This window comes from Corvus hawaiiensis, chromosome 3 (assembly GCF_020740725.1).
Source record: "Corvus hawaiiensis isolate bCorHaw1 chromosome 3, bCorHaw1.pri.cur, whole genome shotgun sequence".
Taxonomy (NCBI): Eukaryota; Metazoa; Chordata; class Aves; order Passeriformes; family Corvidae; genus Corvus; species Corvus hawaiiensis.
Window position 1 is genome coordinate 114,760,841 of NC_063215.1, and position 26,327 is coordinate 114,787,167.

At 39.1% G+C, this 26,327-nt stretch overlaps 1 protein-coding gene across 6 annotated transcripts in view; it reads right to left on the reverse strand.

Moving 5' to 3' along the window:
* The window catches only part of MACROD2 (mono-ADP ribosylhydrolase 2), an 895,327-nt gene that overhangs the window by 751,294 nt on the left and 117,706 nt on the right, over window positions 1–26,327 (reverse strand). The gene's annotated exons all lie outside the window — the stretch shown is intronic.

Genomic DNA, 26,327 nt, shown 5'->3' on the forward strand with positions numbered 1-26,327 from the left:
GGTTACCCATTTGGTGAATTGCTAAAGCACATAATAAAATGCATTTTATCATGTATATGTGACAGCCTCACTTGCTGTTAAAGTACCTTCCAAATACTATCATGCTCTTGAAGAGCTCTAAAATAAACATCAAATCCCAACCACAAGTAAGAAGCTCTTTCCTCCTGAACAATTGAGTGCTGCCACAACTTTACCCCAATCTCAAAGTACAAGTGTTCAGTTCAAGTCCAGCATTAGCAGAGAATTATCTCATAAATTCTAAGTGTCAGGTGCATCTTCTTTTTACCTCTGAGGAACAAGTGGTCATCTAATTTTTCACTTCTTAGACAAAACAGTTTCCACGCCATCAACACATAAAGTTGATAGTATTATGAAAAAACCCACGCCAACGAACTTGTAATAGATTCAGGCTTCTACATTAAGTTTTATTTCTGCCTTTACTCCTAACTCGAAAATACTAGTCAGCCTCCATGTTTCAAAGAAGGATTTTTCTGACAGCATATGCCAACAGTTCAGACGGTTTAGCTGCCAAAAAAAAAAAAAACCAAAAAAAAAAAACCAAAAACCTGACAAAGCATCAAGCAAACAAAAAGCCTCACATCTTCTCTTTGGAGGTCAACTGGTGTCTTCCCAGACACCTGAGTGCTGGCCTCCCGGGGAAACATCTTGGCTAAAACCAGTCTTATTACTATCCAGACCAAGTACAGTACTTCACAAGTACTTATTTTTATATCTTGTCAACATTTGCATAGTCTTTGTGTCTGGAAATTCCAGAGCACCATGCACAAGCTGTCAGCTACCTTTATGCAATGCTGCATCCTTCTCAGAACTCATAAAATACTAATTTCTAGTTAGACAACATAGCTGTCACATCAAAATACATTCAATCATTTAAATTGTAACACATCGCTCACCCCAAAATCTCTTTCCAAAGCATATCGGGCACTGAATTTGTGACATTAAACAGACAGAACGGCTGTCTGCTAAAAGCAGAATCCATAATTAAGCAAGCAGAACATATGAAGTGTGGTACAATAACAGGAAGGTGGGATTTCAGTCACCTCAGGCAAGGTTTCCACGGGTTAACGCAACCAGCTCACATTTAACTGTCAAAGTTTCCTATAGACAATGGAAAGGAATAAACGGCTTAAGACAGCAATTACTCTAATTTATCTTCAATTCTTAATTTAATCAAGCTGAATCTCCTTCTGTGATTTATTTCTCTCCATTGATTCTAACCTGAGAGAGATGTAGCTCACATTCAGGTGTTTAAAGGTTAGACATATAAGAGGAAGTAAGATGGATCTTACCTTACTAACATATTTCATCCTAAAGCATGAGATTGAGAATAGAGGTTTCCTCCACAGCAAGCTCAAGGGATTTAAGAACTGTGGAAACACAGTTTCATGAAAACACACAGTGCATATTGCTAGCAAACACCGAAGTCTTGCTACAAACACATGCCCAGAGACAGTCTGGGCTTAAAAAATGAGAGTGTAGAGAAGCAGCATCTACAGCAGGAACACAATCTGATCTGACAATTGATGGCTGTCACAGATAGTGCAGGCAGCAAAATTCCTTGGACTGATGATCAGTGGATCCTATCACTCAAACACCCAGATTTTTGCAGGCATGTGTTAAGGACAAAATGCAGGATTCCAGAGCCCCGACGTTCATGCCTTCAGTAATAAACAGGACATGTTGCTTCTGGTCAGCGTAGCTGGAGTCCAACCAATCTTTCGCCCCGCAACAAGGAAGCCAAAAGAACAGATGCAGAACACGGAATGTCAAAGCATTTACCTCATTGCTCTGACAAGAAATGCCACACACCACACAGAATACAACTGGACTCCTAAGAAACACCCCAGTGCAAGTTTATCTATCCTCAACACAATATCCTGGCACCTGCCATCTTAGATTTCCATTAACTGGAAATTCCAATGAGACGTAAGGCAAAACTTAGCATCATTTGGGCAGTTAAGTACTAGAAGGTGGCCCAGAGAGGTTGTAGAATCTCCATCCTGGGAGCCACTGGAAGCTGGGCTAGGCTCTACCCTGAGCAAACTGATCTAGCTGAAAACAGGGTTGGACTGGAAGTTATATTCTGTGCCTGTCCTTTCAGCAAACAGCATCGTGTATTGCAAAACCATCATCTATAGCCACGTACAGGAAAGCAGTCCCAGTAGTACATCACCCTGGTTTTGACAATTTTCACTCAGAGAGGGAAAAGCTCCCTTTACTCTCAAATAAACATGTTAAAAAAACTTGCAAAACTACCACACTTTTGGCCAAACTACCATTTTGATTACATTTTTGAAGGTGTGAACATCTTTTATTATTCAGTTTATAAACCTGAATTTAGCACCTCTCCTCCTCCCCACCATCACACCACCCCCAGAAAAAAGAGTCATCACTACACATGGATCAACCACAAACAAAATCATTTAGAGGAACAGTGAAAATTCATCTTTTATCATCTGTGCCACCTAGCAACACACAGTACTGGATCCAAAACATTTGCGGATCTGACACAGAGGAGCACATGAGCACCAGAATAGGAGAAGAGATAAAATCTCCTTTCCCATTGCAAAGTTGCCACAGGCACAAGAGCTTTCCATTAATTTTGAAATACTGTCATGCTTACAACAGAACTCAAAACATTTTTTTTTAATTGCATACTTGAGTTTTGAGCAAATACAGCATTTGGGGGGATTTTTGTGTGTGTGTGACTGATAATTTCATCTTCTATAAATCAGAACCAGGCCAGGTATTTCTGAGATAAGAAAAACTCTGCTGAACTTCACAACTAAATACAGGGTAACTACACTTTGCCTGATGTGCTGTGTGCAGCAACAGAAAGGACAGTCTTTTCTCTTTCAATTATTACAATGGGCAGACTTTAAATGGACAGACTTTAAGGTTTTAAGACCAGATCCCTTCAATAACATGAGAATTTCATCTGGAATAGTGAGTAAAGTATAACTAAAAAAAGTAACGTAAACATAGGCACACATAATTACTTGTCTGCTGTTCATTTATTAAAATTTATCAGTTAGCTACTTCAATTCCTACACTACTCACATGTCCCCAAGCCAGGGACTCAAACACTAACAGACTGCATGCAATAGGTCACACAATTGAAGCACATCTAAGGACAGGCTCAAGGCCTCCTGGCTTCAGTGTTCTAGCACTGGAGTAACCTTATTTCAGTTTCAAAATGTATTTAATATTTAAGTAGTGTTATCCATACAAACAATGCATTTGACTTTCAGTTCAATAAACAGCATGATGTATGTAATTTTAATTCCTTTTAAAAATTGCAAGGTTAATCAACGACAGTACTTGGGGAGTCAGTCTAGAAGAAATGAAGTATTAAACATCTCCAATTTCAGTCAATAGTCTGGAAACTACTGTAGCTTTCCACTTTTTAGGCATTCCTATTCATAATTCACCACTGGATACAACAAAAACAATACTTTATTTATAAGGTTCTGTGATTTGTGTGTACCAAAAAAAATTCGATTTAGGATAAATTCTGGGAAACTTTCAAAGACATCCCTCTCCTGTTGGGTTTTTCTTTTCCCCTAGAAAAAAATTCAGTGGAACTCAATTTAGGAGACGGTCAAAGCACATTTAAAAATTGGTCTAGACAGATACATACATATTCATTCTGACATTTTCATCTTGATTTTTGACCAGCCATTTCCCAAGTGAGGTATCTTTTATATATCTCTCTCACTATCTTATCTTAGCCATTCTGGACAAAAGGAAGTTCATTTTTCATCTTTAGATTGCTTTTTCAGATTTTAAAAATATAACATCTTTCCTGCAGATTCTGTTTGGGTTTGTTTGGGTTTTTTTGTTGTTTTTAATTAGAATTTAAAACCAGCTTTAATCTTTGCATGTGGAGGGGACTCCAGGAAAGCGATGAAAGGTTTGCCACGCAAAAGGAAGAGGCAACACAGAGACCAGAACGGAAATGAGCACAGGAGACAAAGCCAAAAAAAAAAAACTGAAAAGAAAATCAGAGATTAAGATGAATGAGGCAAAACAGAAGTTCAGAAGCAAACATCAAGACTGACAGCTGTCAGGAACTGAGTCACCTATTCAATCAACTAAGCAGCTCATCATGGGCAGAAATAAGCTCCTCCACAACACTTCATCAGCCTCCCCTGAACCCGACCAAATGCAGCTCAGGGCTCACTCTTACAGGAAACGTCATCTTCGCATTGTTTCTTAAAATTCTGCGCTGCAAAGCAATAATCAGCAGTGACCGGCGATCCACTATAATTCGAAAATCCATGAAAACCTGACAAATCATGGCATCAATTCACAAAACGTCACACGGTAGCAATTACTGTCTTGAACTAGTACTCAAATTACATACACAGCACCTTGTCACCAAAATCAGAAGGAATATTTGTTTCTGCTTAAACAGGGGAAGAAAGTCAGCCAAACGTCTGTATAAAATTGCACTCTGCTACAAGTTTCTGGTACAGTTTTAAAGCTGAAAATGGGTGCAGGACACGCACTTCACACTGGGTAGAAAGACGGGGGGGGTCAACCACGACCAGTGGGGCTTTAAGAACGACACAGAAAGTGCCTGCAAACTCAGCTCTAGAAAAAAGCGGGGAATATTTTTCTGGTTTTAGAAGCTTCTTAAAAGCAGAACTAAATTTGTTAAGACTGTAATAGGAGATGTGCACAGATTGGTCAAAAAAATCAGTTCATTTCTATTAAAACCAAGGAAACTTGGCCTATTAATTTTTGGTACTTTGGGATTTGCAAATAATTTCACTTCAAGTCAGAAAGGTTTGTGGACCAAGTAACTCCTGTTCAGGTTTTGCTTCCACATATACAGCCTCACGATCTCTACTCCTGCACACTGCTAAATGTCCTTACTCACCAGAAAAAGGGAACCTAAGAACCAGAAACACTCTTTAACTTAAACTTTTCTATTGCCTTGTAATCTACTTAATCAGTATTTATTTTAGCGTAGGAGAAAAAAAAATCTGACCTTTGTTTAGAGAGCTGATTCTTAGATTTCAATTATCAACAGATCTGTGCTGGTTAAAGAACTTTGAGAGGATTTTAACACAGTGAAGCAATAACGCAAGTCATAAACCAGAAAACCCAGCAATCTGCATTAGTTCATTTCAAAGTAAACATAGAAATTAAATGATTTCTCTATAATGTCTCAGAGACTGCAAAAACAACGATAAAAGGGTAACTACCATACTGATGTAAATGTTTTTATAGGATCCAATTAAGACGCTGCAGTGTTGTTTTGCCTTTTAAGTTCTGTTCAATAGTTTATCCATGTCTCATATCCTTCATCCTTCTCACTTCTAAGAAGAAATTCATATTAGCTTGCTTTTAGTTCTTGACACAAGAACCATTTTCAGCTTGACGCAAAAAGTGAGGAGCTGAAGCTTTTTAGAGGAGGGCTCAGTTAGCAATTTTCTATTCACATCCAACCTTCAGACCGTCTTCCTCTGTGGAGAGACAGGAGAAGAGACAACATGGTACAGCAGGTCTCGGGGCTGTGGGTGACTTTCCTGGGATTTTGAGTATGAGAGATGGGATGCTGCAGAGGTTTTGGCCGGTTAGGCAATGGCCAGGGACTGCTGCTTTGTACAATGAGTATCTGACTTTTATTTGCAATTAGGGGACAACCCCAACCTTCAATTCTTCATAGAACAACCAAGTTATGGCATTATTCCCACAATTTTTATTATTCACTAAGTCCCTTCTCACCATAACCACTTATTACCCTGTTTTTTTTATTTACAAGGCACCTTTTGATACACAGAACACTTTCCACAGGAGAAAATAATTTCCTTTCCCTTCCCTTAACTTCCTTTTTATACATTGGCTTTTCGGAACTCTTCAAAATAAGTATTATCTTCAAAGTACACAAGTTTACTTATCCATCATTTCAGCCTGATGCCCTAAAACAACATATATACTGATAAATCTTCATAAAATGCAAATGGGCAACCGATTCATCAACTGACTGCATCGCTTTGTTCATGATTCTTTAACCAGTTTTCAATACATTGCAGAGTGTCAAACAGTACTTAATGGTAATTTATTTTTCAGGATGCTTACTTCATGTGATGCATACAAAAGGCTGGGATTCACTTAGACTACCCTATGTTCTTCGTCCAAAACTTTTAATAATCTCAGAAAGGTTTTTTTTCCAGCAATGCCTAATTATTTCAAGCTCATCACACTTACTGCTCACAGCTCCATTATCCTCTGGCTTCTTTGTTTTCCCTTCCCAAAAGCTGTTACATTTAGTTGGATACTAAAGACAGTTTTTACTCAATAAAAAAATTAAGGCTATTTTCTTCCCTGTTCACCAGACTTGAAATATGAATCCCCATTGTTCCCTTTGCCTTCCTCCAGGATCAGCCTAGGATGTGATTCTGAAGGTAACTGCAGTAATTGCACAAAATGAACTAATTTCTTACCAAGTTGATGATATTTTGTCACCCAAACATGTCACTTACTACACAGAATAATTTTTCCACGCAGCAAAGCCTTCTATAGGTATATTGACAGGCTCTTCACCACTTTCTAATTGCCTTTGCTTCCTTCTCACTGAAGGCTGATCAAATCCAATTCCAATCTCGGCTCTGTACCAAGTCTTTCCCTAGCACTGGCTAAAGCATCTCTACTTCTTCAGCTGGGGAATGAGGATAAAACACTCCATGTTCACACACTCCGTGTCTGTGTGTGCATTACCAAACAATTAGTGCCTGCATCCTTGCCTGTGCCAGCCTCCCACTCCATTCTTGGCACTACTTGTTTATTTGTGTTCTGCTTCAAAAATTCTTTTCTTTTCTCCTTGGGTTTTTTTTCCCCTCTCCTTTGCATTAATTTGTTTTGCTTCTAAAATGGAATGTAACAGCTGGTTAGTAGTTCATAGCTCATTTATAGTTTATTCACCTTTTGTTGCTCTACATTTTAGTTCTCCTTATTTAAATGAGCATTATGTGCTGGGATTTTTGCATTAAATAAATGCTTTTCTGCCCAGTTTCACCTCTTACGAGCTCCTAACCCATGAAATATATTATAAACAAAGACCTACAATAGAACATATAAAGCAGCACTTAGAAATCCAGTTTGCCAGTGATGGATTAGGGATTTACATTCCCAAACAGCCAAATACAGTGGTCTCCTTGACCACCCAGCTACAGTGATTTATACACAGTGACAGATTAAGCAGTCTTCCTGGTTACATATCATTAGTGGAAATCAAAGTCATGTCAGATATTGATGGTAATACCTTTCAAAGGTGCATTACTGGCCAAGCTTTATGAGCAGCTTTCACATTAATTATTCAGTGAACAACAATGCTTAAAATACATGCATATATATACTCTTGGATCCTTGGACTATATTCATCACTGATAATTTTGAAGGAATGGAAAATGTACTCAAACTTGAAGCTAACCCGTACATGGAGGCAGGAAGTTCAGGCTTCTCAATTTATAGATTTGCTATTGTAAGAGCATTGCATTAAAGTGCAATGAGACATCTCAACTGTGAAAGCAAAAATTCCTAAATATCTAAATTCTAGCATTAAATAAGCACGATTCTTTTTCTCTGTGTGTTGCAAAGCTATTCAAATCACTGACAAAAAAAAAAAAATTAAACATTTAAACTTCCATTTAAAGGCATGCAGTCATTCTGGGATATGTTATTGTACGTTATCAATATGCTATTGATTAAAACTAATCTATTATAGGCATAGAACAATCCAGTGTTGATGCTTATTTTAAAATTGAGAAGTGATGAAAGCAATTTTCATAGCCCATTTTAAACTTTCACTCAAAACATGTAGGTTAATGGAAGTTAATATAAACAGCATGGAACAGAAGGGCTAAAATCTGATGAGAAACAATCAGAATAATTTGGTCTGCCAGCTGAAAGGATACACACGTACAACTAAATTGAACTTTGTTTATGCCTTTTGATTTTCAAGCCTTCTCTAAGATGATTAGCCTATCTCCAGTTCTATCAAGGGAAAAACGCCTCCCTCTTTCTGAATCTGCTTCTAAATCAACTCTTTAAATATTGTTTTTACAATATTAGGTATGTCACACTATTTAGTTTCTGCTCTAAACATCTGCAAAGAAAATGTACCTCCCGCAACTCCTCGCCTGCTCCTGACTTTCTCTACATCTGCTACTATTAATTTTATAGTCTCTGATTTGTTCTTGCCATTTTTTGATGTAAACAAGATTAGGGAAAGCCCCTTTTTGTTTCTCCTCTCGTATACCTTTCAGAAATGGGATCATAATTACAGTGCCAAACCATTTATGCAGCTGCAAGTAGTACTCCCAGGCACTTCAAAAGAGCTCTTGACCAAAAAGAAATCTCAGATGCTTTATAAAAATAAGAATGTTCACTATGAATGGAATTAAAATGAAACATTACCTAAGTAGGGGTGCACAGTAAATGATGAGATTTTATACAGGAAAATAGCAAGGCCTCCATAAGCAGCCTGCATTATGCTTGTGTTTATATTAAAAAAGCTGCGGTACTTTTTACTCTTAAGCGCTTGTTTCATTTTTGTACACAAGTTACATCCACTCTGCCAGACACCATTTATAATGGCAGACAATCAGATCAGACACAACACTCAAGGGTTTTTATAAACTTCACATTAAAAAAGCAGCATGTCAGTAAATTTGGCTACTACAGGTTTCCCCCACCATTTAATTCCCATTTGTCTTAAATTGATAAATGGCTTAAAAGTCGCTGTACACAGTCGCTCACGTAACCACACCACTCATGCAATAGTCCAAGCCTCTGGTTTTAGGAAATCACCTCAAAAAATCTGCTTTTGTGCCACTTACGAAGTCCAGGGAATGTACTTCACATGGGAAAGTTTTCATTACAAGCTTCCCAAATAAATTTTTTGAGACACCAAAATGGCGAAAACTTTAGTTCCACAGGTTTATTTTGATGCAGTAATGAGGACAGCAGTGGTTTTTTATACATGCTGTTGAAAAAGAAATAAACACAGTACTTGATAGCACAGAGATATCAGAAGTTACTTAATTATCATGCATGAAAATTGTGCTTTGGAAGTAGACTGCAATTCACTGCAAGTTGTGCTTAGGCACATTCTGCACAGTAAGATTAGTATAAAATAAATTATCCTGAAAAATAATTATATTATTCAGTAATTTTTTTACAGTTTCCTTTCTGAATCTTCATGTTGAGGCTCCACTTATCCACGTTTTTTATTAAGAAAATGGATACCTAATCTAATAATACCCCAGACACGAGTGGCTTCATGAATTGTAAAAGTTAAAACTGGAAGAATTATATCTCTCATAAATCAGAACTCCTCTATTAACATCAGGAAAGGATTGTGGAAATTCCCATCCCTATCAAGTACTGCCCTGAAAGAAACCAGACCTTTGACGTGACTAGCACAGGCTGCCCTCAAGACCATCAGGAAGAAGAATTAGTTTCAGATAGGGAAAGACACGGGCCAGTAGCAGAGCCTTGAGTTTCACCAGGAATGAAAGCTCAGACTCAGGGACTAGTGGAGGGGCAACGCTAGGGAGCACAAAGAAAACTCATGGAGCTATCCTAAAATTGGCTGCAAATGAAAGGACTCTGACTGTTCAAGGCAGGGAAAGCAAGCTCTGCTGTCAGTCATTCCAAGGGATCTCTGGAGCTGGGTTTTGCCCTCACTGCCATCTCTCATGCCATGGCTGAAAGCCAGTGAAGGATATCAGTGTTTAATGGACACAAAAAATCTATCAGAACATGTGTCTACAAAATCTCTCAAAACATACAAATTAAAACCTAGCAAAACTCATTATTAAATTGGCATATTTCCCTGATTTTAGTGGTTTTTTCTGAAGGATATGTGTAAATTTGTAGCCAGAGATTCTAAGAGATTTTTGACTCTTCTAGCATTTGTTTTATCAAGTTTACAATCAGTTTATTATATCCCAATAGTCTGCATCCAGTAGAGAATCACTGTCCATCAGTTAAGGAGATGCAAGCTCCTTTAATACATTTCATGACTAGGACATGGAAACTAAGGTTAACCTTTGTCTGCTGCAGTGTTACAGAATTATAATTCGAGATGCAGTTCCTAGCAATTTGAACAGGCCAGTAAAGCACACACTGATAAGGCTCTAGAAACCAAGGGATCTTAGGTTACGTCGTCAATGTCTAAATCAACACATCTACAGAACGACATAACACTTACATTTTCCCACACCACAGAGCACATTTTGAGAGCTAGCTGGCTGGCTCACAGTTTGGGGTGGGGGTTTTTTTTCATCTTTCTTAATTATGTGGTTCTGTCAATCACATAAAATTCCCTCAAAATAATGACCATAAATAAATAGTGTCATTACTAATCATTGAATGATCACAGGCAAATCGAACCCCAGCAACAGTATCTGACAGCTCCCAGGGGATACAAGTGCTGTCAGTCCAGAACCTGCCACATTAAGAAGTCCCTTAGCTGAGCTGTTCTACCGATAAAGAATTGAAGTGTGCACAGAGCTGTAAGGGAACAAGTGGAATAGTTTTCTACAGAAAGTTTGCAGCAGCTGCTTTTTCACCTTGCACAAGAGTATCTTGCCTGAAAACAGCTCTCCCTGTCCTGGTATGGCACCTGTACCAAGGACCAGCAGCGCCTCGCTCATTTAGTACCCAGTGCTCTATCTATGATTTACTGTCGATGTGAATTGTTGGAGCTCTGCCCCTGTTCTTGTGCAGTCAGACCCCCTTTCCCACTTTGGTTGTATGCCATGAGCCCAGCTGCAGTATTTGGTACATCCAGGTATGCCACATACATGGAACTCCTCAGTTTTTCCCAAGGCCAAGAAAAACTCAGCTACTCTTTAAGAGAAATAGTCTTCAAAAATATCAGTTAGCTTCTTAAACTCAGCTGACATATGAAAGTCTTCAAAACACGAATAAGCTTGAAAGAATTTATACAACAGAAGACTTAGGGGTGATATTCCCAGTAACTGAAGGGAGTCTGCAAGAAAGATTGAGAGAGATTATTTACAAGAGCATGGAGTGACAGGACAAGGGGGAATGGATCCAAACTGACAGAGAGTAGGTTTAGATCAGACAATAGGAAAAAATTCTTTACTGTGAGGGTGGCACTGAAACAGGCTGTCCAGAGACGACGTGGATGACCCATCCCTGGAACTGTTCAAGGTCAGACTGGATAGGGCTTTGAGCAACCCGGTCTAGTGAAAAGTGTCCCTGTCCATGGCAAGAGGATGGAACTGGACGATTGTTAAGGTCCCTTCCAACCCAAAACTTTCCATGATTCTACAAATTGAAGGAATCAAAACTTACTTCATGTGAAAAAGTAGGTGCTAAAGCAGCAACTTCTCACAGGGGAGGATGTGAGAGTATCAGTGAAACAATTTGGACTGGTGGAGAAGGGCACCTGTGAACACAAGCAATGGGAGGCAGCACTTAACTCTCAAGTACTTCATTAGTGCTCTGAGGAAGAACAGGAAACTTTGCACTTGGCCAACAAGGGAACAAGAGAGCTATAGAGAAAGAGGCTGTAATACATCCTACACGGCTGGAAAAGTAATACAGGAAAATACGGAGCTTTTTCTTTCACCACACAGCAACAGAGAAAAAAGTATTTAAACCTGATTAGAGTGGTCTAGTCTTCATTAGTATTAGAATAAAGACAAGACTGCATTCCCTGAGCTTCAGACTGAATGGGAAAACAATCTGTTAAATATCAAACATAAAGATAAAAAAGATTTAGGAAAACAATCCAAAAAGCTAACAGTGCACCTTTCAGAGGCATAAGTAATATATTAAAGACTCTGAAAGAACATAAATATTTGTTTGTTATGCCCCTGATACAGCTCAACAGAGTAAGCCCTGACAGAACAGCATTTATTTCGCTGACCATCAGGTGTCCAAAGTCTTCTGCTGCAATTAATTCCAGTGGATTGAAGAGGAACTACTACACAGTTCTGCCAGTTGCAAGCAAAGGCTGTAATGCAGCTCCGGGTAACCCAAGTCCTTCCCAGGACTGACAATGTTCTTCCATCAAGCAGTATCAGGACACTCCGTTGCGGAGAGGCTCCGAGTCCGCTCTTCATCTAAATTAGTTTTACATCAACGGTTCCTACTTTCCTGCTGTCAACTACCCAGTGATAAATTGATAATGCATTTTAATGAAGGACAGTGTACACATGCAATAAAAAATAATGATGTTGCTTATATACTTAATGATAAAGTTTTTATTCTTTTTATTCAGTTTGGAGACTTACACAAGCCATTAGCTAGATTTCCATTTCAAGAATAAATTCATGGTTCACACAGATGTTATTTCAAAATCAGCTTGCTGAAGATACTGGGATATAGTGCATGTGAAAGTGCTTTGCTTGGGTTTGGGGGGTTTTTGGTTTGTTTGGGTTTTTTTTAACTAACATAGCAATGATGTCAAGTCACCCACAGCTTCTCATTTTTGTGCAACATGCTTCATTCTCTGAAAAAAATGCAATAGTGCAGGTGTGCAAGTAATAAGATCTTATAAAGGAAAAATACTCCTGCTCGTAAATTAAAATGATCAAACAGCTACTTAGTCTAGTTGAATTCTGATACAAACGGGCTACATGAGACCAAACCACCAAGGCCTATTCCACAAGGAACCCATGTAAGCCATCAAGCGAGCCATACTTCCTTTTTTAATTTAAAAAGTTTCATTATCTAGACGAAGAATGTAGGTATGTTTTTAATATCTGTCTGACTATTGCATGTATGAAGAAGGGCTTTTATTAATAACTACCAGGAAACAGGCACGCCAACCACAGATCTCTTGGCTTCACCTCACCAATGCGAAGGAAAGAGCACGTCTTTCATCAAGAATGGCAATACATTCTTCCAGCTTACTATTTTACATCCTCTCTGAGGCTTTTAACCACTAGACTGAATCCTGGACAAAGGAATTGGATGCCCAGAACGAAAGGCGCAGGGGAGCAGCAGCTATTTATCCACTCTTTGCAATATTCTTCTGACAGTGTGCAGCGAAGCAGCCGCCGCCAGTGCCCACCGCCACTCAATATTGAACGCCGGCGCACAGCGGAAAGGACCTTTCCATCAGACGTCTCCAAAGATCCTCTATTAGCAAGACTTAAGAAGGCCTTTGTCATCTCAAATATGCTCAGCTGCTCACCGCATGGCGAAGCGGTGTAAGAACCATTTAAAGATGTGTCTGACATCATTAATCTTTTTGCCCTCTGACCTGCAGAGCTGAACTGTAACTATGGCGACTAAAGCTTGACCGTACTACGCTGAGAAACTTTAAAGCTCAGTAGTATTTTGGGTCACATTGTTAAGATGAACAAAGGAATAAAGAAGAAATGTGACAGTTTGCTGGGAATTAAGGTCAGCAGGTCAATTGCCCTAAAGCTTTATTGTTATATGATAAGCAAGACTAGCTGAAATAATTTTTCAGCAATTAGAATTTAAAAAAAAAATAAACCAAAATCTAGTTTGTTGTCTGAAGCAGAAAATTGGTCTCTGTAAAAGCACTATGTAGCCCATCATTGAGCAAGATTACTCAACAGCCTTTCCTGTACCATTTACAGCACAAACACTGGAAAAAATGGGCAGTAGGTATCAATTTCACATTCTCATATCGGGTTTATTGTTAATTCAAGGTTTGGGGGCGTGTGAAACGTATTTATTAATGAGTTTGGAATTGAATCTGCTAAGATTGTCAGTGTTTTCCATCCTCCCTTTTCAAATGATTCATGAAAGTAGGTGGGAATAAGCAGCCTGAATACACTGATTTGGAACATCTGTGTAAAAGCAGCATGTCTTAAGCTGGGAATAAATACAGTATAGGGGCTTGTCCTAACTAAATGCTATGACAAATACCAATCCAAATATTTACAGTCGATAAAACTAGGCTTACTAATACTGTTTATACAATTAGGTAGTGTGAAGCAGTGTTCATTTTAATCATGCATCAGCAAAATTCTTGTCTCCTCCATTTTATTATAGTTTCTAATTTATTCAATAAAATTAATTCTACATCAGAATTAACTAATTACGAACATTTTTTTTTAGGCCCAAAAGCTCTTCAAATTTTAGTTATTAAAGCCCATACCATGTAGGACCACAAATGTACCCTGTAACAGCAGCTAAAAAGCAGACAGATACAAAAGATTTAAGATACGTATTGATTTATCATGTTGGGTTTTTTGAATTTCTCACATCATTACTGAAGAAAAACTATTGTAATGCAAAAGTGCAGCACAGACTGTGCATAACATGCCAGTTTAGCTGAGCATATCACCCACAGAAGTATAAAGTGTGTGAAGGAAAAAGACTGTAAAGGAAAGCTTGTGAAGCAGTGTCTTCTTTCACGGCGGGAAAATTAAACATAGCTCAACATAGTGTTTTGGGGTTCTCACAGTTAATATATTTTATTTAATTATCTAATAATTATGTGAGTGTATGCTAGAACAGTGCCACTTGTTCATTAATAAACATTAATGTAGTACAGAAGTACTGCAGGGCAGAAGTACCAGCTCAAGCTTCTTGTGACTATTAAAGAATAGAAAAGCAAAATTCCAGGCACCCTGCAAGATAGTCCTTTCTTCTTTTCTTTTTTTTTTTGATACTCTAGATGTGCCTGAGAAAAAGAATTCTACAAAACTAGTTTTAAAAAGTCTGTAGACTGCCAGTCTGACAAAAAAGCATAGCAAAAAGGATGCCAAAGTGGGAATGCTATCAATAAAGAATTCAAATTTTGTTTAATTCTTTTTGATTCTGAATTTGCACTGTTGGTTGAACACAATCTGAAGCAATCACTGCTGCAGCTGTATCCATCCTGGGGAAAAAAATGTTAATGGCTCTAGAAAACCACTAGAAAAGCTCTAAAGAAGGAATTCAAAACGTAGAAAAATTTTTTCAGTGTGGGCAAATGGAAGAATGTAATTAATGTATGCATCCAACAGCAAGGTAGGAATGATTTACCTGCAGCCATCAAACCCCAGAATAATTCTTATCACGTAGATTACTCGTCTTGCTGAGAATGTCCAATGCCACTGACACCAGGCAGATCACAAACTGGAACGGGTTTCAACAGCAAGGGCAGTTTGGAGGACAAGCGTGCAACAGTTCATATTTAAGATACACAGCGGACTCTTCACCTTGGAAGACAGGATGCCTTTTGAAGCTGTGCCTGTGACAGCTGTGATACCAAAAAATAGTGTCAAGAGGTTATTTGGGCCCCATTATACAGAAGGTCACTCTAAATGTCATAATGGCACACCAGGGTATTTTCATCTTCTCTCAACTTGATACAAAACATTTAAGAGTCAAAAAGCATTTGCTCTTAATAAACTATCCTTTAGAAACCACAATATTTTAGCATTGTTTTAAAAACAGTTACAAACTAACAAACATGCCAACTTACTGAGTAAACCCACAGTGCTAAAACTTGGCACAGAAGGGGGGCATTCCCAGGTGCCGCACTCCCACTACCCACTCATGAACGAATAATTACTCTGGAAGTCAAGAGACCCTGGAAAACTTCTAAAACCTCAACAGTTATTACTTTCTATACAAGAGAATCCCATCTGAAGTCATACATTGAAGTACTACTGAGTTGGCACAGAAATGGATTAAAGCCAGGAAATTCTACGTTTAAGCTGACTCGCCATCCTTAGCACACTCTATTGTCCTTTATCCCTAAAATTTAATTAAACCTCAGTCCTGACCAGTTGTAATAAGTAGTACAGAAAACTGATTATCGGAATTGCTTTCCTCTGACGGTCTATTGTGCTACACTTCCTCTCTGCAAAATACAAAAGACCCTATGTACATTTTTCTTTCTCTGTGAAAAGAGGGCTGGAAAAAAAAATCCAGTCTGAACTTTTATTTAGTTGCCAATTGTGCTGTGGAATGAAACTAAGCATTTTCCTTTAAAAGCAGATTCAAATTCAGTACTTAATCATGCCATAGCAGAGCAAGAGCAGCAACAAATTATGTTACAATTACATTAGAAATTCTTCTACAAGATTTTGTTTTCAGTCACTTCTAATCTTTCAATAGCTGCTGTTTCTAGGACTGATATTTTCCTAACAGCATTTGTGCCTGCAACTAGCTGCTCTGATCAGAAACTTTTGGAATGCAAAGAAAATATGTATGTGCATGTGTGTGCAGAGCACAGACAGGGAGAAAAGCAGTCACGTTTGATTATAAAAAAAGTTCTAGAAGCCATAAAATATTTCCTTTATTCTTCTATGTGTTTTTTTTCCTTATTCTAGGAGATTATTTACTCCTGTACTAACCAATTTGTTTTCTCTGCTGCAGATCACTGAAATATACTATTACAAAGTAATGGTTTTAAAATTTTAAAATGCTATGAACTCCACTTCAAATAACAGACTCAAAACACAGGCCTCAAGTGCCTACATTAAAGCAGACTCACCACTAACTAGATGGATGACTAAGCCAGGAAGAAAGAGGTGAAAGAGCTGGCAAGCCACAGGACACACGAGAGCACAGGTTTTAAAATTCCTCTTTGTCTGCAGTGCTCTCCCTCTTACCCAGAAAAAGTCAGATGACTTGAAGATATCAAATAACATCTGTTTTCTAAACAACACACTAATGCCTGCAAAATTTATAACACCCACTTTTGAAACAATACAGAAGACAGCTCAGTCCACAAATCCAAAAACTTTAAAGGAACCTTAATTAGCAATTTCAAAAAGATGCCTATAATCCAGGCAGCATATCACTGCCATGAGATGAAATAAAAAATACGTATACAAAGCTATCTATGGTATTATAAGGATATCCAACAGAATTCAAAAGTCTCTGGGTTAAAACTATTAAACTTGTAGAGCTTCAAAGTGGAAAGGTACAACCCTTCACAGGCCAGCAACAGGTCAGTGCCTGTCAGTGATGCCTCATCGTTCCTCTGGTAAATGACTCCTGGTTTGGCTGCCACAGCTGCCTTCATTCCCATCTACCTCCGCCTTTTGCCACAAAAACAACACAGCAACATGTTTGCTCTACAAAATGAAAATTCAAACCCATACCATGTCCTCCTGGCTCTCTGGCCCAGCTTATATGAATATGTTTTCCTAGTACACAGTGTTCTACAGATTGGGGTACCATAGCAAAGGACAAACTGCCCATTCCCTGCGTTTCTACACAGCATTCCTGGGTTTACAGAGTTACAGTGGTGTTTTCCCAGCAGTCACTCCAAAAGCAGCTAATGGTCAATGTTAGTAACTTCTCTTCATCTCTAAGAAGGGAACTAACCCAAACCACCCTAGGATGAGAAGGCAGGTGGGTTTCAGAGCTGGCTACGTAGGATTAATAATCACAGAATCACAGAATATGCTGAGTTGGAAGGGACCCATCAGGATCATTGAGTCCAACTCCTGGCCCTGCACAGGACATTCCAAGAATCTCACCATGTGCCTGAGAGCATTGTACAAATGCTTCTGGAGCTCTGTCAGGCTTGGTGCTGGGACCGCTTCCCTGGGGAGCCTGTTCAGTGCCCAACCATCCTCTGGGTAAAAAAACCCTTCCTGATATTCAACCTAAACCTCCCCTAGCTCAGCTTCATTCCATTTCCTCGAGTCACTGGTCACAAGAGTGAAGAGATCCTGCCCTGTTCTTTGGCAGCACTCACTGCTCAGGGACTCCCAGAATAAGTGCTGCACATTTCAGCAATAGACATGAGACTGATTCTACTTGAAACTTCAAGTAACGCAAGCACCACATTGTGAGAGCAAAGGGTTGCTACAGTCATGACAAAATGAACAGCTGCCACACAATTTGATGAAAGTGCCAGTTTCCATGCCAATACCACAATCCTTTCAATGAGGCATTTGGCCAACATATTAAAATCCTTAGACCATCAGGAAAACAACAAAGTAATTCCACAGTAACAGCCCCAGCATGTTATGGCATCTATTGTTATTAAAAATACAGTAGATGTAGAATTACAGGTTACAGAAAGAGATGAGTATTTTTTTTTAGTTTCAGAAATTAAAAAGCAAAGAAGAAAAATGTTTTTGTAGTAATATGACAGGCGACATAAACCGTAAGAAATTTGACAGCTGCATATGCCAAACTCGTACATTTACTAAGAACAAGTCTGTACGAGACCTCTAAGGCAGAAGTTCACAGATGCAGCATTGAAGTCAATTCTGAACAGCGATGGTGGGTGAAAAACCATAACTAGCAGGCAGCACGGCTTTGCAGTTGTTTTGCAGGCAGCTCAGAATGGTGAAGTAAATAAACAAATAAGTGAAACTGAGCCAGCAGCAATTTGTGACGTGCAATGTGACTGGCTGTCATTCAGAGCTGGCTCATCTGCTCTTTGAGCAGATGAATTTGACTTGAAACTCTTCCATGCACACATGCACAGAAAGTTTCCCCTAAATCCATGGAGACTAAATAGAGCACCTAATGAGGCTTAAAACTTGACTTTTCACCTCTCTGAAAAGCATACCTGCAGTACTGTTAAAGCTGACCACAAAAGCCAACTTCAGCCACACAGTGCAGCACACCAGACCCAACAACCAAAGTACACTGGAACAGGATGGTCCCACAGGCACCAGCACTTGTCTAGCTCCATCATGAGCTGCCTAGAAAAGCAGCACCAGCAAAATGTGTTCCATTCTAGGAGGAAGTCTGCAGTTGGCAGCTGAGCTGACTAAAGACCTGGCCAAACACAAGCTGATGCAAAAGTGGAGATGGGGCTGCCCTCTGCGGCAGGAGCCAGGCAGATGTATTGCGCAAATCCATTTTTAGATGCTCTTGCCAGGAGTATTGAGGACCTGAACTCAATAACCTGAATCCCTTCTGTTATGTGCTTCTACACTCCACTGTGTGCACAGAGCACAGAGAGCACAGAGCTGACCTGGCACAGGCTCTAAATGATTGTGGTTGAACAATCCATAGCAATCATGACTTGTTCGCTAAAGAATTTTCAATTGCAATCAGAACCTCTCTACAACCCCTGGGAAAAATGATCAAGAAGAAATGAAATAGGCTTTGTTATATCCACGAACAATAACGTAAAATAACATCAACTAGAAATAAAGACAAATACTAGGCAGGCTAACAACAAATGGAGTTTTCATTTCTCACTGGGGCTATTTTTAGATGCATTCATATTTAAATATGAAGGTAATTTCCCAGTGCAGCTGTTAACAGCTCTTCCTGAGCTTCTCTTGGAGTTTGGGTGTTGCATCTGCTGGTATTTGCAAGGCAAACTTCTGGTTTCAGTGCATTAAAACTACAGAAGCAGATGTTTCAAGCATCACCTTCAAAAATCATACTTTGCATCTCAGGGGGTACTACGGTCAATTTATTTGCAAAAGGTTTGAGGTTTTATGTACAAAACTATGTTGCTATTGTAACAAGCATCTTGCATGGTTTTTAATCTACCTAATATGCTGAGGTACATATCAGGTGAACAAAACCTATAAATTATGTGCTAGTTTAGGCTGCTGGTGGTTTGAGAAATGCATGATTTTAAAGAACCATTGCTAAGGTCAAGAACTACTCCAGTTTTAATGAGGGACTCTTCTCATTCAAATGAAGATTTTATATTTTTTTTTGTCAATAAGTGGTAATTAAATAGTTCTCATGCATGCTACTGTATCTGAAAGCCTGCTTATGTGGAGAGAGATACAGTAATTCTTTAATTAGGACTACAGACATACCATATTTGATTCAGATCATAGGTCCAGCTAGCCCTGTCAATACCACCACCACGTAGTTTTTGCTTTCACAGCAATGTGCAAAACTGAGTTTTGCACCTCCAAGTTTTGTCAAAATACCTGAAGATTAGAAACGGCTTTATATTCTGGTTTTAAAACTCATCTAGAGTACCAAGCAAAGAAATGAAAAGCCAAACCACTCAAGAGTGTATATCACTGATCTCTCTATCCCATGGCATCACTTAAACTGTAATGACTGCTACAGGCTTGCACTTAACCTGTTGTCCTGGCAGAGCTAGGCCTGCCTTTGACCCTTTTTACAACTCCTCTCCAAAGGGAATGGAGACGAAGCCTCTGGCATCAATGCCACAAACCTTCAGCAAAAAGCAGTGGGCTTTAGGGTGGAGAAGCAGGTGGAAGAGTGAAGCAGCTTTGAAAACCTTTTTCCCCACCAGAATTGGATACAAAGCTATTACAGTGTAGACCACTCTTAGGGGAGACTAAAACATGCTCAGCTGTGTATGTGAAAGGCAGGAGTTTGGTTTTCTTACTTTTAAGGTGAGGAGAAACAAGGAACTCAAAGAAAGAGTCAGACTCTCTTCTTCACTAACAAAGCTGCTGTTGTCACCTTCTCAGGCAAGTCAACTCTGTTACGTGCTGCACATCACGCACAGCTACATCCATCCCAAGGTCAGCCAAAATGCCAATGTTTTCCTGAGTCACAGAGCTGAAGGTCTCTTATGGGTTCCTACAAGTTACTTCTCTTTAGGACTCCCAACACTTCCCCAAGGCCTTGGGATTGGCAGCAGCAATTAGTGTGTCTTCACCAAAGGCCAAAGAACAAAACCTTTGAGGAAGGAGATTAAAGATGGATTAAGGAAGGGAAAAAAAAAAAAAAGAAAATATACAACACTGCTCCAGATACAAAGCTTAAAATGAATTTCAGATTCTGATTCCCATGAAAATTCAGCCTCTTAGCACTTCAAGGAACTTCATCTTCAGTAGCAGCAAGTCCTATCCACTAAATAATGCATGTCCATCACCTGCTCAAAGTAATTCCTGGTTCTCAGACCTTCTCCTCACTTCCCTGCTTACCAGCAAGCTCTGGGCAGAGACCTGGTGGTGGAAAGCTTCCCTCACTCCTCAGCGTCCCTAGTCATTCTAGGTGTTGGAACTGGGTGAAAACTGAAGAGAGATTGCTCTAGGAATACCTGGGAAACCCTCCAACTTGAATGTGCTTCTGAGACTCAAAGGAAATAGGATGCCTCTGCTGAGCATGCCAGTGCTTTAGGAATGAGATCTCCTTTGCATTTGAGGTAAATTCTAAACAAAATGTCACAGGTAACAAGTAAAATCATTATTAATAATGTACAAGGAAAGGAAATGTGAAAGAACACACACATATGCCTTACAACTATCTTTTTTTCTGTTTAGCTTCAAGGATCTTTCCATAGCACATTCAGCCAGCAGATGCTGAAAAAACACCAGCGCCCGCACCAATTCATGCAGATGGTGCTGGTGGGGTTGACTCCTGTACAAAAATTACTTGTTTTCTCAACTAAGATAAAGTTTCTGCATGTGTGTCCTTTTCCTGAGTCAGAATTTCATCAAATGTAACTACATTTCTCACGTCAGGGAAATTTCAAAATTCCTGTTAATTCACTTTTAATGACCAGATCGACCCATAACAGTCTGCCAACTCCGTTAACTGCCGTTGTGCAAAGCCATTCCTGAAACACCCTTTCCTGCTGAACAGACGAAGACAGAATAATAACCCCTGCTCACGACTAAATAAATCTGTTCAGACAATGTAAACTTAGTCCTTCCTGAGAATAAACACTTTTGAGTTATTCATATATTCAACACTGGCACAGTCTTTCATAATTTCAAACCCAGGTATTACACAAGCAAATCAGCAAATGCAGAGACTCCGGCTCATTGCTAGATGTTAACACAGACTAGACACAAACAACTAGGGTGGTGCATTTGGGCAAAACTGTGTGCTAATGCTTTGATTTGATTTGCCTGCAAAGCAGGGGGTGTACATTTTTGTAGAGCTTACAGATCACCACCTAATGCCTTCAGCAGCACTGTATCCCCATACACTTGCTTTGAGTTTACAAAGAATGCTAAATATTCAAATTGGGGAACTCATACATTATACAGCTGCAGAAAACTTGGCCACTGTAATTTTACCAGATTAGACCTAAGTGAAACTGCTCAACTAATAGGAGGAGGAAAGAAAATAGGAAACTATCTAAAATGTAAAATGGGTGAAAGAAGGACAATGAGGGAGAGAAAAGAGTTCAGCAGAAGCAGCTTCTCCCGGCATAAGATCAGTGCACAAAAAGCTGGAATGTGAGTGTTCCCATGTGGGTTGATGTGTGGAGAAACAGCTATTGGGCACTGCAGGAAGAGGAGAGGAGGTGGGTAAGAGGCAGGGCGTATGCAGAGAGCCTGGCAGAGGGGAGGCTGAGTACCGTGAAAGGAAAGACAAAGGTGGAAAATCCTCTGGTGCTATCAGGAAGTAAAAACAGAGAGGATCAAAAGAACCATTTTCGTGGCCTGAAAATAGACTTGAGAGAAAGCATATGACTTTCAAGCTTTCAGAACAAACCTATGAAGAACTGAGATTTATGAAAACCGCATAGGAAAATATAGCAAGAAACATGAATTTTGCCCAACTGATTGTCTGATCAGTATCTAAACAGGCAACAGCAGGAGCAGCAATGACTTCCAACATTAACAGGAAGAACAGGAACATGGACAGAGAGGAGTCATCCATCCCAAGCCCCTTCTTAGCAAGCCCCAAATCACCCCTGCCATGCATAGCTATCCTCAAAGGCTGGCTCTGGGTAACTGTTACATAAGCAGCAAATAAAGCTCCGAGAAAGAGCCCAAGACCAAAATTGCACCAGACTTTTTTCTGCCATTTCAGAAGGTTTTGGGTTGTTGTTTTTTGGGTTTTTTACGTATTTGTGTACAACTGGAACCCTTTTTATAGAGGCAGGTGTAAAAATCCATTTACCACTTAGTTCAGCTCAGTATAGGCCTCATCCATAAAAACGTGAATTTGCAAATGCAGAACTACCCTGAGGGCAGAACAGCAGGTTTTTTCCTTCACAGGATTCTTCCTCACACACACCAGACATTACTAACAATCTCAGTTAAGGTCTTCAAGGTTGTTTTGGAGGAACACTATTTTTCCTCTCTTTAACACACTTTCAAAGCTACATCAAGCGAAAGGAAAGTCTATTCTGTTCTGACAGCATCACTTACTTTGTCAAGCCAGGAAAAACGCCATGTTCTTCATAGCTGTGAAGGAGTTAGCACTATTTCTCCTAAAAATGTTGTCATGGTGGCTTCGTGGTTTGACATCTAACAAATAGAGGCAATCGCCTTTTAAATACAAACATCAACTTCAAGCATTAGGAGCAAACTTTCCTGGTATGGACTTTACATACTTGGCTTTCTTTATCCATTGCAGTATGTCCTGTAAATAATATAAAATAAATACCTTACTCAAAGGCTTTGCAATTTCAAGTACCCTATTAAGCTACTTAATTTTGCTATCCATAGCACGTGATCTCACAAGCAAAGCTGTTTATTTGCCTTAGGGAAAATACAGATGTGATTGCATCACTGGCGTTTCTCAGTTGACAGGGGTTTTCCCTGGGGCTGATTAGGAGAGCTGGAAAGAAGAGCAGGGAGAAAGCATGGAGAGAAATGGGAGGAATGGCAGAAAATACAGGTGCAGTGATCTAACCTCCTGGCCTTTACAGAGAGACAAAATAACTACAACTACAACTATTATCACTAACATTCCTCTGACAGGGGAAAAGAAAGAAGCACACTTGAGCCCACCTAATTTTAAACGACTATTTAGTTTTAGACTCTTCGTACCTTTTTAGCTCTGCTGTGGACTGTCTTGCATGATTACACTCCCTTTTTTGTTGCATTGGATACAGAGCTGCTGCACCAACTTTGACAAGGAACCATATGTACATACACAATGCTGAAAGCTGAATTTGACAGACATTTATAATTGGAAGGAATGTATCCAAAACTGGATTCTAATTCTGAAATGGTTCAGATCATTTAAAGATTAAAGTCTAATATGAAATGCAGTATGTATTTGCAGAGAAACTCTACTTAGTGAGTATCACGAAACCTTACAGAACATGTGTCATACCAAAGTTCATATATCACAGTGTCCTCTTTCCTTACATGTCTCTACAAATCAGCCTATGTCTAACTTGGATTTGGGACAGCTTGCTTTGAAAAATCAATATAACCTCATAAAAGCCATATAACCAAATAAAAGCCTGAAGCTAAAACCCACTAACATTCATTTCAGCTTATTCCATTGAATATCAAACTATTACTCTCAGCTTTATCTGACAGAAATGTGTCCTTGAGATGCTCAATGAAGCAAGGGTTCAGTTTTGATTCTTGAAGACAGCCAGCCCTCTCCTTCTTCACCGAGGATGAGTGACCTCAGATTCAATTTCACTTCCCAGTCAAGGTGTTTGCTTTCTCAACATTTCATAAATGTCTTACCCAGAAATGTATGTGACTGGAACCTGATCTACAGCAGGACAAAGTATATCCAAAAAGCCTGCCAAGTCACAGGGAGAGGCATTCAGGTCAACCCTTGGCTGAAGGAGTTCCCAGAACTTCAACTCTTACCACACCATCAGGATGCTCAGGGGAAAAAAAACCAAGCATCATCATTAGCATGTTGACCTAATAGCACCTTACAGGAGTCTGTTATAAACTTGCAGTAAAATTCTTCGAAAAGCATTATGTAGTGTGAGTACTCTGCATTTCCCACCCGACACCTTTTAAACCCTCTCAGCCCATGAAGCGTTAACAAGATTACCATGTCTTCCGAAAGGTAATTTCCCTGTAGATCTGACAAGAACTTTAATCTCAGTGTCATGAGCATTAATTAATTCTATAAACAAAATACAGGTAAAACACTATGTTAACTTAGAAATTCAATTAAAATCACTCATTATATTCCTAGGCTTTGTCACGTCTGTGTTAAATATTCATATTTTTATTCCCAACATGTGAGTAACTCCATCCTTATTAACAGAACTTCTTCATTCTCTTGGAATTGAAGACACCTTGAATTTCTAAATTTTAAGAAAAAGATGGAGAACATGGTCAAAATCTCCATGTACAACAGGTTTTTTGTGCAGAGTATTTTAAAGGCTACCCACGTCCTTAAGAAGTATATTTATGGAGTTTACATAAAAGAATACAGTCAAAAATCTGCTTGCAACAGCACATTAAAGACCTTTCAATGCTCCAGAGCAGCTGTGACCTGGTAAAATCTAATTATTTTTCACATGCCCTTTGGAATTCTCTAGGAATATGTACTGTAATTTCTAACCAGTGCCATAAGCACTGGGCCAGCCTTGGAATTAAGCTGAGAGATAGCTGGATGAGTACCATATACATCTTTTATGAGCATCCCACAGATCTGTGTTAAGGCTTAGCAACATGGCACAGCAACATAACCCTGGAATCTGTTAACTAATACAGCTAAGTCAGGCATGAGAAAAACCAAATACACAACATTCTTGAAAAATACTACTATAATCGTAAAAGAATCTCAATTTTAAAAAAAAAAATCTACAAGATAGCTGCAGCATTTCGAAACTCTTGGCATTTCCACAGCCCACTATTCTGTCCCACATGATGAGACACAGGCATGCTGTAGCACCAGATGTATCACTGTTCGTATAATACGTGTACATATGTATCCATATGCCTATAACATGCTAGATGTGCATTAAGATGTATATGCAATACAGTTGATTATTCTGAGCTGGTTTAGGCACAGCTCACTGCCAGGACTGTATTGATATACAGACAATTGCACCTTAACCTGAAGTCAATTTATTACTAGTTTTTACTCTCTTCAGGGAAAGATTAGAATTGAAGCGACAGCGAAAAAATCCTTTTCCCTCCTTATCAAGGAAATTCAACCCAGAATTTTTTTCTAATTTGTACAATAAATACAGCACGTATATAACATTTCATATATCTAAATATCAAATACAACAAGCAGCATTCAAAAATTTATTAAAATTCCTCTTGAGAAAGGATGAGGTTTGACGCTTTTTAGTTTGTCTGCTTTTGTTTTTGACAAAAGATAAACACCAGTGATTGAAGTATTCAAACTTTACACTGAAGGTGCACCTATGTAGCAGTTTCCATAGGATTTACAGTAGTCAAGCCTTCTTTGAAATTCATGGAGCTTGGTCTTGTAATCTTTTGATTCCAGCAAAAAGTGCAAGTGGAAGATAACTAGGATCAGCGGAGAGACTTTCTGGGAGCTAGCCTTCCCCCAGACCTTGGCTCTGTACTGGAGAACAAGCTGGTCAAAACCCTGCATGAGGTGGCCAGGATGACTTGTGCATGGCTAATGAAGAGAATAGGATGCTCAGCTGTCTGCTGGCAAAATAAAACCCGTTTGATGGAAAATTTTTAAAAAACCAAAACAATGGAAACATCAACCACATCTACCGAAAACAATGCTACATGTGTACTTGCAAGCTATGGTTAAAGGAAACTGGGTTT